Source organism: Delphinapterus leucas, chromosome 8 (assembly GCF_059928025.1).
Source record: "Delphinapterus leucas isolate spDelLeu-1000000601 "Yukka" chromosome 8, BTC_Dleu_Yukka2, whole genome shotgun sequence".
NCBI classification, from domain to species: Eukaryota; Metazoa; Chordata; class Mammalia; order Artiodactyla; family Monodontidae; genus Delphinapterus; species Delphinapterus leucas.
Window position 1 is genome coordinate 53,943,366 of NC_143136.1, and position 12,619 is coordinate 53,955,984.

Genomic DNA, 12,619 nt, shown 5'->3' on the forward strand with positions numbered 1-12,619 from the left:
TTTAACACAGTTTTTACTCTTCTCTTTATTCCCATTTTGTGTTTTCTAGGAGCCTATTACTTTTCTTTTTTTTAATTTTTTTTAACATGGGCAACAGCTTTTGAATAGCTTTGAAATGTCTGGTTAATATTTAAGCTAAGGAAACCTCTTTTCTCTACCAAGGTGGGAGTAGAGAACACTGGCAGAGCAAATATTAACTTTGTTTCTTTAAATTGGGGGAGTTTCTGGGAGAAAAATATCTTTAAAAGGACCGTTAAGTAAACCAGTATTCTTCTTTTCTTTCCCCATCTTTGGTTCTTAAATGTAAACAGCCTAGACACTGAACGCAAAACTGAAATTCTCTGAAACTAGGGGGCAAAACATTTGGTGTCCCGGAGCTAGAATTTATAGCAGCAGCTGGGTGTGCTGACCTCCTGAGTTGTTGTATGCAGCCCCTTCCTGTGAGCTGTCCCCGTAAGGCCCTGCTTCTTTCATCTGTTCCAGTAGAAGTTCAGTTGCCATTGCTTGGAAAAATGTGTCTTTTCAGATAGCATTTTTGTTATACTTCTGATAGAACTTTGGTATAAAAGCCACCAACAGAAATGTGTGTACCTCCTCCTGTGAAGCTATTTGAATTAGTTATATTGATCCAAACAGTATGGTTAAAAGCATAGTTTGAATAAATTTTGCTTCTCTCTTTTTTTCCCCATTGGGAATACTAAAATAATTATTTAAAATTAGGTGTTGTAATCAATCTGCTGCTGCTTTTTAAAAGGGAAAGAATGTTGGCTCTTGGCCACATTAGATTTTCTCTTTCATTTAATTTCTTCTAGTATTCATATTAATAAAACCATTAAAATTAAAATCTCATTTAAAACTGAGTACTTCTAAATTTCAGTCTATATACAAAAAGAAAACAGACTTAATACTAATCTACTTAAATTTTTAAAGAAGATAAGACTTCAATATATGATTCTTGTACATCTTTGATTGGTCAGACAAGTATTTGAAATAGTATCTCTAGGCAATGAGCTCTAAATTTGATTCCTACCATCAGTCAGGTACCATGCTAGGTTAAGTTCTCCTAATCCCATTTTTCTCATATAAGTTGAAGAGTGGATTCCTAAATTATGTTTACTGCTAAAATTTTATGAACTATAGTTCCTCTAGAAATATTCAGCAGTTTGAGAAACATAGTTCTCTTTCCTAGGAAAGTCTGTAGTTTTAGGAAGGTTTCTAAAATAAGTCATACTGCCATTATGTCCCTAGCATGCTGTAAAGGGAGAGCAGAGAGTTCCTCTGAAACCAAAAGAGGCGTCAGATTTCAAGAAAGCATCTTGACGCCATAGACAGAAGTCACTGGGCAAATGTAGCTCAAGACCATCTCCCTACATCTTTTTGCCAGAAAATTTCGCCAGGCTCCTGACCTCCCAATCCAGTCTCGACCTCAGACAATTTTAGTAAAGCCCTGTCTGGAGATAATTTTGGCTTCTCTAAAGACTTAGTAATTTAGGAACTAAGCACATGACATTTCCTTTTGATAAGTTAGGTGTATTAAAAACTATTACAAAAAACTTGACAAAGCATTTGTCAGAACTCTATTTTCTCTTCTTTGAGTTTCCTTCTTTTCACGCGCATGCTTAATAATATTGGGTTACAAGTGAAGAAAACTGTAACAGAGAGAAACTTATTTAAATTCAGCTTAAAGAAGACAATTGGTTCTTAAGACTTTTTGTGAACCAATTATCTTCTTTACTTAAATTCTGAAATTCTCAGATTTTTCAATGCTGCTTTAAAAAAGGATTGCAGCTAAGGAAGTATGACACATGTTTAATCAAACTGTATTTTGTACTCTATGGTAAATAAATCTTACCCATTTTTCAACATTTAAATATAAGAAACAGTGCATGGACAAAATATTCAGATATAAATGAGCCACCACTGGGTTCTATGTATTCTATTGCTATACACCCAAAAAGTCATTCATTGCATCTTAGTGAAAGATTCAACAATTTGTGTAAAAGCTGGCATATTACCACTAACCCAAAGGACATTGTGGCTTAAATCATGATGTCGCTTCACTGCTGTTTTTGATGCAGCACTTCATTATTTCTTATAAACTTCAGGGTGGTACTCAGAAGAAGTTATTTTTAAAGTCAACATTCTGCCAGAATGCTGCTGCTGTTGGAGCACTTTGGAGGGAACCCTGAACTGCCCCAAGGGAGATTCAGGCACAAAACTGCCAATTGTTAAGATTTTACAGACTCAGAGTTCTAGATATACTTTTTTCTCTTTGGCATCCCTGGATTCTCTGTCAGTCTCCTCTAGCCACTTATGAAGTGCAGCAAGGAAATATCAGCATTAAAGGGAACTTTTATTTTCTCACAAATCATTTTGAGCAAAATCAAGCTGGCAGTAGAAAAAAGAACTTAAGAAAACATATTTATCTTAAAATTACGCAAACTTGAGAGTATTTCAAGATGTTCTTCTTGTTGAGGAATTTTGCCTCTATGTGTCAAAGTAGTTTAGTAAAGTTAATAACATTGAATATATCACTTTTTAAAAATTTCTATTGAAATGTAACATACAGAAAAGTGCACATAAATGTACAGTTGAATGAATGTATACACACATACACACCTGTGAAACTAGCACTAAGATCTAATAAAAGAACATTTCCAATATCCTAGAAGTCCCTTTCATGCTCCCTTCCAGTCACTGCACCCTAACCTCATCCTACCCTTCCTACAAAAATCGCCATAATCCTAACTAACAGCATAGATTAGTTTTGCCTGATTGTGTACTTTAAATAAATGGTATCATACAGCATGTTGATGTATGTTCGTTTATTTTAGTTATTTTTCTCAACATTACAAGGTTTATTTGTTGTTTCACATCACCATATACCATTTTATCTTATTGCTGTATTCCATATTATGTGAATGTCAGGTTGTGTGAAGATACCAGAATTGTTCTTTCTATTGTTGATTAGTTAATTGGCCAGTTTTCAATTTGGGGCTATTATATATAGTATTGCTATGAACTTTCTCATACAGATCATTTCTGTTAGCTATATACTTGGAAGTAGAATTGCTGAGTCATAGAGTAAGTGTATATTCAGTTTTAGTAGACATTGCTAAATCGTTTTTCAACATAGTTATAACAATTTACACTTCAGATAAGAGCTCTGGTTGCTCCATATCCTTGTCAGCACTTGGTAATCTCTGTCTTTCTTCATTGTAACCATCCTTGTGGGTGTGTAGCAATATCTCATAGGTTAATGCATATCCCTAATGACTAATGAAGTTAGGTGCTTTTTCATATGTTTACAGGCCATTTTAATATCTACTTTTGTGAAGTGTCCATTCAAGTCTTTTGCCCAATTTTCCTACTGCGTTGTCTTTGTCTTACTGATCTGTAGGAGTTCTTTATTCTAGATTCAAGTCCTTTGTCAAAATACATATATTGTGAATATCATCTCATACTCTCTGGATGGCCTTTTCATTCCCTTGATCATGTCTTATCCTTACATTCGTATTCTTAATAGAGTATATTTGTCATTTTTTTCGTTTATGATTAGCACTTTTTGTTTCCTATTTAAGAAACCTTTGCTTACTCCAAGGTCACAAAGATGTTCTGCTTTTCTCTTTACTGTTTACCTTCTGATCCAGAAACACTAAGAACTCCTGAGTGCCTGAACAAGTTTTAAATTTTAATACATTCCATATTTCTATGCTTTTTGCTTATGCAGTTCCCTTCACCATTCTCCCATACCCACCTCTCAAAATACTAACCATTCCTCAGGCTTGTCTTAAGAGATAGTTCACCTATGGAAATATTTATGAACCCAGCTCCTAACCAGATCTAATTTCTTTCTCTCTTGAACTTCCTTAAAATTTTGTTGATAATATATGACGACTGACATATCCTGCCTTTTATAAGTATTAATGGATTTAACTATTTATGCTTTCCAGGGATATGGCATAGTGTCACAGGGGTAGGAATAGTTCATAACTACAGTAACAGAAACTTAATGAACACTTGCTAGGTGCCAGGCACAGGGTTAAGTACTTTGTATAGAAAAATCTCAGTTAGTTCTCCTACCAGTCCTATAATGCAGGTCCTCGTATTTTCCCCAATTTATAGGAAAGAAAATAGAGGTATATAGAAGTAAAATCACTTGTCTAAGGTCATACAACAAGAAAGTGGTGGACCTGAAAGTCATCTGCTTTCTCCTGAATTGGTGCTTTTAATGTGTATAAGACAGCAGCCTGAAGGACATGCCATAGTATCATGGTTATCCCAGACCTCTATGAAAATAAAAAGGATTGACTCTTTCTCAAATTGAGGGTAGAAATTATATCTGCCTAGACATTCACAGTACCCATTACTAAATTAAAAGCTCCAAGAGGTTTTGCAGAAAAAAACCATTTCAAACTTCCATGAAACCAACATTTTCTATATGTATTTGATGATAGACTCTTTTTCACGTAACAACTTTATAAATAGCCTACTTTTTGGAATGATTGCATGGGCTTTAGAGTCAAACAAACAGGAGTTTGGACCCAGACCCTACCATATATTGTGATCTTAATCTCTCCAAGCCTTACCTTTCTCAACTGTAAAATGGGAATAATAATACAAACCTCATAGAATTGTGTTATAATTTAATAAAATAAGGGACACAAATCACTTAGCACAGTACCTGGCATAGAGTAGAATCTCACTAAATGGTAGTTTTTATTTTCTTATCTTCTCTTAGTAAGTAAAATAAATTCTGTCTGACTCAGTTTATACTCCCTGTAACTGTCAGCACTGTGCCTTGAACAGTTGGTCCCCCATAAGTGTTTACTGAATTAAATAATACTATTATTTAGGGAAGGTTATTTTTAGATAAATATATTCTTATAGAGCATTAAAAAAATCTTATATATTTTAGTTATCTCAGCATCAATACTACATTAAGCTCAAATGAAAGTTTTAACGAATTCCCAGTTGCAAAGGAGATCCAACATTTTAAATCTCTTAGTTTGATGGTAAAATGTTTCTATCTACAGCTAGAGAATGTGTGTATGTAACTGAGGTATTTTCAGATATTCAGTTTGGTTACCATGGCATAGTAGTAAAAAGCAGAATTAAGTAGTCAGGTTGTCTGGGTTTTAATCCTGACTCGTCCTTGTACAAACTGTATGAAATTGGGCTTAATCTCTTGGTGCCTCAGTTTGTCATCTATAAAATGGGGCTAGTAATAGTACCTTGTTCATTGGGTTATTATAAGTATATTTGTATATGTACTTGTACATATACTCATTCAATATACAGAAATGATTATATACTTAATATATAGTATTAACATATAAATGATATATGATAAAAATGATATAAATATATAATTTTTTATATATAAATGAGTATATATGGAAATGTTATATACTTATATGTGTGTATGCATATGTAATGTGCTTAGGGTAGTGCCTGGTATATGCACTATAAAAATGTTATCTCTGTTATTATGTTGTGTGGCCTTTTCAGAAGCACAACCCTTTATCAGTCACATAAACTATTCACCTTTCTCCCACACTTCGCTTCTTGTTTTTCTCACACGGCAGACGGATAAAAATGGAAGTAGTGAGGGAAGGGGTGGAGGAGATGCTGGTTGGTGACTGTCTGGTAAGAGGGAAAGTTACTCCGTATAAGGCGCAACAAAGCTGGAAAAGCAATAAAAAGAGAAATCTGAGTTTAGTGGAAAATCTGAAATGCCACTAATTTTAATTTCTTTAAAGAAATCTTTGGGAGTTCTATAATCGACATTGTCTCTGCCTAATAGATTTTTATAGTATGTGAAGTTTTTTATTTCAGTACTCCCTAAAGCAAACATACATAATAACGGCATTGGAAGAAACTCCTGCCGCAGGATATATTGTAGACTGTATGCACATTTGATCTCATTCTGAAAATGCTTCTCCATGCAGATTTTCTGTGACTTTGGCATACTCTCCTTTCTAAGAATGAGATGTTTTGTTTGTTTGTGTTTTGGTACCTAAAGAAAGCCTCAAAGTTATAACCTAAGTAGACCTTCAAAGGTGTATTCCTTAGGGTCAGGACTACAGCAATCATTTCAAGTGTCACCTGGTCCTCAATGGAGGTTTTATTGTGCTGGATTATGACATAATCCACTGACATAGTAAGGCACCTATTATGTTACAGGGGCAGTTGGCTGAAATAATAGTTTTCTTTATGACCATAGTGGTGAGTTGCCCTTCACATATTGTTGGTTTCATAGCTGTAGATGAATACAACTTGGATTTTACCATCAAAATGAAATTTATGGGAGGAGGTTAATTACATGCTTATGGGAGAATATACAGATGTGTGGAATTTCCATAATGAGAGTGGTGACTGTTAGATCTTTGGGGTATGCATGTTTGTACATGTGTGTTTAATTTTAGTACAAGGAGTTTCATAAATATATATACATTAACTGATATAAAAAGCCTTATTTTCAAATAAGGTGGAGAACTATTATGACTCAATTCATTATGCCACATACAAGATTACATCCTATGCTTTGAAACAGAAATACATATAGGAAGTATTTTACATAATATTGCCAAATCCTTGGTACAAACGACAGAGGGTTGGCTCTTTTCCATGAGAACAGCAATGTAATGGGAACATTTTACCACCCTTTGTGTTGAAATACCTACTCATTATATTTTCAATCTTCTTTTCCTCAGTGAGTCCTTGAGTTTTAGAGAGATTAAGCATTTTCTTTCAGGGTGCAACGCATTTTGGCCCAATATCTGCTTGTATCTCCCACTGACTTTTGGGCATCCCGAGGTGAGGAGAAATATTCCCCAGCAGCAACAGCAGCAGCAAAATCTGGAAAAGGTGACAGAGGGATCAAAGCCCAAACTAACCTGTGGAAAAAGTGCAGTTTATTCCCACTCGTTTTCCACTTGCAAAAACGTCCTTTGAAGCAATCAGTTTTGGGGAAGTGATATTAAAAAGCAGGTATTAAAAGTGAAAACAGCAAGGCTGAGGTGAGGGAATTGATGAAAGCATAGTTTATATATATATATATTTTAACATCTTTACTGGAGTATAATTGCTTTACAATGGTGTGTTAGTTTCTGCTGTATAACAAAGTGAATCAGCTATATGTATACATATATCCCCATATCTCCTCCCTCTTGCGTCTCCCTCCCACCCTCCCTATCCCACCCCTCTAGGGGTCACAAAGCACCTAGCTGATCTCCCTGTGCTTTGCAGCTGCTTCCTACTACCTGTCTGTTTTACATTTGGTAGTATATATAAGTCCATACCACTCTCTCACTTCATCCCAGCTTACCCTTCCCACTCCCCATGTCCTCAAGTCCATTCTCTACGTCTGTGTCTTTATTCCTGTCCAGCTCTTAGGCTCTTCATAACCTTTTTTTCCCCATATATATGTGTTAGTGTACGGTATTTGTTTTTCTCTTTCTGACTTACTTCATCTGTGTGACAGACTCTAGGTCCATCCACCTCATTACAAAAAACTCAATTTCGTTTCTTTTGATGGCTGAGTAATATTCCATTGTATATATGTGCCACATCTTCCTTATCCATTCATCAGTCAGTGGACACTTAGGTTGTTTCCATGTCATGGCTATTGTAGATAGAGCTGCAATGAACATTTTGGTACATGACTCTTTTTGAATGATGGTTTTCTCAGGGTATATGCCCAGTAGTGGGATTGCTGGGTTGTATGGTAGTTCTATTTTTAGTCTTTTAAGGAACCTCCATACTGTTCTCCATAGTGGCTGTATCAATTTACATTCCTACCAACAGTGCAAGAGTGTTCCCTTTTCTCCATACTCTCTCCAGCATTTACTGTTTGTAGATTTTTTTGATGATGGCCATTCTGATGGGTGTGAAGTGGTACCTCATTGTAGTTTTCATTTGCATTTCTCTAATGATTAGTGATGTTGAGCATCCTTTCATGTGTTTGTTGGCAATATGTATATCTTCTTTGGAGAAATGTCTATTTAGTTCTTCTGCCCATTTTTGGATTAGGTTGTTTGTTTCTTTTTTATTGAGCTGCATGAGCTGCTTGTATATTTTGGAGATTAAGCCTTTGTCTTTTGCTTCATTTGCAAATATTTTCTCCCATTCTGAGGGTTGTCTTTTGGTCTTGTTTATGGTTTCCTTTGCTGTGCAAAAGCTTTGAAGTTTCATTAGGTCCCATTTGTTTATTTTTGTTTTCATTTCCGTTTCTCTAGGAGGTGGGTCAAAAAGGATCTTGCTGTGATTTATGTCATAGAGTGTTCTGCCTATGGTTTCCTCTACGAATTTTATAGTGTCAGGCATTACATTTAGGTCTTTAATCCATTTTGAGTTTATTTTGGTGTGTGGTGTTAGGGAGTGTTCTAATTTCATTCTTTTACATGTAGCTGTCCCATTTTCCCAGCACCACTTATTGAAGAGGCTATCTTTTCTCCACTGTAGATTCTTGCCTCCTTTATCAAAAATAAGGTGACCATATGTGCATGGGTTTATCTCTGGGCTTTCTATCCTGTTCCATTGATCTATATTTCTGTTTTTGTTCCAGCACCATACTGTCTTGATTACTGTAACTTTGTAGTATAGTCTGAAGTCAGGGAGACTGATTCCTCCAGCTCCGTTTTCTTTCTCAAGATTGCTTTGGCTATTAGCGGCCTTTTGTGTTTCAAATTGTGCAATTTTTTGTCCTAGTTCTGTGAAAAATGCCATTGGTACTTTGATAGAGATTGCATTGAATCTGTAGATTGCTTTGGGTAGTAGAGTCCTTTACACAATGTTGATCCTTCCAATCCAAGAACATGGTACATCCTTCCATCTGTTGGTATCATGTTTAATTTCTTTCATCAGTGTCTTATAGTTTTCTGCATACAGGTCTTTTGTCTCCTTAGGTAGGTTTTTCCTAGGTATTTTATCCTTTTTTTTGCAGTGGTAAATGGGAGTGTTTCCTTAATTTCTCTTTCAGATTTTTCATCATTAGTGTATAGGAATGCAAGAGATTTCTGTGCATTAATTTTGTATTCTGCATCTTTACCAAATTCATTGATTAGATCTAGTAGTTTTCTAGTAGAGTCATTAGGATTCTCTACGTATACTATCATGTCATCTGCAAACAGTGACAGCTTTACTTCTTCTTTTCGGATTTGGATTCCTGTTATTTCTTTTTCTTCTCATATTGCTGTGGCTAAAACTTCCAAAACTATATTGAATAATAGTGGGGAGAATGGGCAACCTTGTCTTGTTCCTGATCTTAGTGGAAATGGTTTCAGTTTTTCACCATTGAGAACGGTGGTGGCTGTGGGTTTGTCATATATGGCCTTTATTATGTTGAGGTAAGTTCCCTCTATTCCTACTTTCTGGAGGGTTTTTATCATAAATGGGTGTTGAATTTTGTCAAAAGCTTTTTCTGCATCTATTGAGATGATCATATGGTGTTTCTCCTTCAATTTGTTAATATGGTGTATCACATTGATTGATTTGCGTATATTGAAGAATCCTTGAATTACTGTGATAAACCTCACTTGATCATGGTGTATGATCCTTTTAATGTGCTGTTGGATTCTGTTTGCTAGTATTTTGTTGAGGATTTTTGCATCTTTGTTCATCAGTGACATTGGCCTGTAGTTTTCTTTCTTTGTGACATTTTTGTCTGGTTTTGGTATCAGTGTGATGGTGGTCTCGTAGAATGAGTTTGGGAGGGTTTCTCCCTCTGATATATTTTGGAAGAGTTTGAGAAGGATAGGTGTTAGCTCTTCTCTAAATGTTTGCTAGAATTCGCCTGTGAAGCCATCTGGTCCTGGGCTTTTGTTTGTTGGAAGATTTTTAATCACAGTCTGAATTTCAGTGCTTGTGATTGGTCTGTTTCTATTTTCTATTTCTTCCTGGTTCAGTCTTGGAAGGTTGTGCATTTCTAAGAATTTGTCCACATCTGCCAGGTTGTTCATTGTATTGGCATATAGTTGCTTGTAGTAATCTCTCATGATCCTTTGTATTTCTGCAGTGTCAGTTGTTACTTCTCCTTTTTCATTTCCAATTCTATTGATTTGAGTCTTCTCCCTTATTTTCTTGATGAGTCTGGCTAATGGTTTATCAATTTTGTTTATCTTCTCAAAGAACCAGCTTTTAGTTTTATTGATCTTTGCTTTTGTTTTCTTTGTTTCTATTTCATTTATTTCTGCTCTGATCTTTATGATTTCTTTCCTTCTAACTTTGGGGGTTTTTTGTTCTTCTTTCTCTAATGGCTTTAGGTGTAAGGTTAGGTTGTTTGTTTGAGGTGTTTCTTGTTTCTTGAGGTAGGACTGTATTGCTATAAACTTCCCTCTTAGAACTGCTTTTGCTGCATCCCATAGGTTTTGGGTCGTCGTGTTTTCATTGTCATTTGTTTCTACATATTTTTGATTTCCTCTTTGATTTCTTCAGTGATCTCTTGGTTATTAAATAGTGTATTGTTTAGCTTCCATGTGTTTGTATTTTTCACTGATTTTTTCCTGTAATTGATATCTAGTGTCATAGCATTGTGGTTGGAAAAGGTACTTGATAAGATTTCAATTTTCTTAAATTGACCAAGGTTTGATCTGTGACCCAAGATATGATCTATCCTGCAGAATGTTCCATGAGCACTTGAGAAGAAAGTGTATTCTGTTGTTTTTGGATGGAATGTCCTATAAATATCAATTAAGTCCATCTTGTTTAATGTATCATTTAAAGCTTGTGTTTCCTTTTTTATTTTCATTTTGGATGATCTGTCCATTGGTGAAAGTGGGGTGTTAAAGTCCCCTACTATGACTGTGTTACTGTCAATTTCCCCTTTTATGGCTGTTAGCATTTGCCTTATGTATTGAGGTGCTCCTATGTTGGGTGCATAAATATTTACAATTGTTATATCTTCTTCTTGGATTGATCCCTTGATCATTATGTAGTGTCCTTCTTTGTCTCTTGTAATAATCTTTATTTTAAAGTCTATTTTGTCTGGTACGAGAATTGCTACTCCAGCTTTCTTTTGATTTCCATTTGCATGGAATATCTTTTTCCATCCCCTCACTTTCAGTCTGTATGTGTCCCTAGGTCTGAAGTGGGTCTCTTGTAGACAACATATATATGGGTTTTGTTTTTGTATCCATTCACCCAGTCTATGTCTTTCGGTTGGAGCATTTAATACATTTACATTTAAGGTAATTATCAATATGTATGTTTGTATGACCATTTTCTTAATTGTTTTGTGTTTGTTATTGTAGGTCTTTTCCTTCTCTTGTGTTTCCTGCCTGCTAAAGAGAAGGAAGAGAAGTTCCTTTAGCATTTGTTGTAGAGCTGGTTTGGTGGTGCTGAATTCTCTTAGCTTTTGCTTGTCTGTAAGGGCTTTAATTTCTCTGTCGAATCTGAATGAGATCCTTGCTGGGTGGAATAATCTTGGTTGTAGGTTTTTCTCTTTCATCACTCTCAGTATGTCCTGCCACTCCCTTCTGGCTTGCAGAATTTCTGCTGAAAGATCAGCTGTTAACCTTATGGGGATTCCCTTCTATGTTCTTTGTTGTTTTTCCCTTGCTGCTTTTAATATTTTTTCTTTGTATTTAATTTTTGGTAGTTTGGTTAATATGTGTCTTGGCATGTTTCTCCTTGGATTTATCCTGTATGGGACTCTCTGTGCTTCCTAGACTTGATTAACTATTTCCTTTCCCATATTAAGGAAGTTTTCAACTATAACTCTTCAAACATTTTCTCAGTCCCTTTCTTTTTCTTTTCTTCTTCTGGGACCCCTTATAATTCGAATGTTGGTGCGTTTAATATTGTCCCAGAGGTCTCTGAGACTGTCCCCAATTCTTTTCATTCTTTTTTCTTTATTCTGCTCTACAGTAGTTATTTCCACTATTTTATCTTCCAGGTCACTTATCTGTCCTTCTGCCTCAGTTATTCTGCTATTGATTCCTTCTAGAGAGTTTTTAATTTCATTTATTGTGTTGTTCATCATTGTTTGTTTGCTCTTCCGTTCTTCTAGGTCCTTGTTAAGCATTTCTTGTATTTTCTCCATTCTATTTCCAAGATTTTGGATCATCTTGACTATCATTACTCTGAATTCTTTTTCAGGTAGACTGCCTATTTCCTCTTCATTTGTTTTGTCTGGTGGGTTTTTACCTTGCTCCTTCATCTACTGTGTGTTTCTGTCTTCTCATTTTGCTTAACTTACTGTGTTTGGGGTCTCCTCTTCACAAGCTGCAGGTTTGTAGTTTCCATTGTTTTTGGTGTCTGCCCCCAGTGGGTGAGGTTGGTTCAGTGGGTTGTGTAGGCTTCCTGGTGGAGGGGACTGGTGCCTGTGTTCTGGTGGATGAGGCTGGATCTTGTCTTTCTGGTGGGCAGGACCACATCCAGTGGTGTGTTTTGGGGTGTCTGTGACCTTAGTATGATTTTAGGCAGCCTCTCTGCTAATGGGTGGGGTTGCATTCCTATCTTGCTAGTTGTTTGGCATAGGGTGTCCAGCACTGTGGCTTGCTGGTCGTTGAGTGGAGCTGGGTCTTAGCATTGAGATGGAAATCTCTGGGAGACCTTTTGCTGTTTGATATTACATGGAGCCGGGAGGTCTCTGGTGAACCAATGTCCTGAACTTGGC